The sequence below is a fragment of the Orbicella faveolata genome, unplaced genomic scaffold (genome assembly GCF_042242905.1).
Source record: "Orbicella faveolata isolate gen_17 unplaced genomic scaffold, um_ofav_v1 contig_46, whole genome shotgun sequence".
NCBI lineage: Eukaryota > Metazoa > Cnidaria > Anthozoa > Scleractinia > Merulinidae > Orbicella > Orbicella faveolata.
Window position 1 is genome coordinate 22,532,501 of NW_028301576.1, and position 362 is coordinate 22,532,862.

Sequence of the window (362 nt, forward strand, 5' to 3'; positions counted from 1 at the left end):
CCATTTTGGCCCAAAATCACGGTGGTACGTAGACAATATTTCACTGCCTGGCCTTTTGTCTTTGTTAAGGTAAAGTAAAGTAAAATCCTTTATTTAAAACTCAATTATCGTTTAAGCACTACATGCTTGAGGGGTCGTGTATCTAACTAATTATCTAATTATCTACTTACCTACTGATAAAATGAACGAAATACAAGAAATTAACTTACTTCGTCGCAAATCTGATTTCCCTAAATATCGGACTAGATTTTGCCTTTGAATAAAATTGTTTAAAATTACAAGAATCATTAAAATATTCTGAAAAACAGTTCCACAATACAGCTCCTCTGTAACAAACAAAGAAATAAAGGCAAATAGTTTTA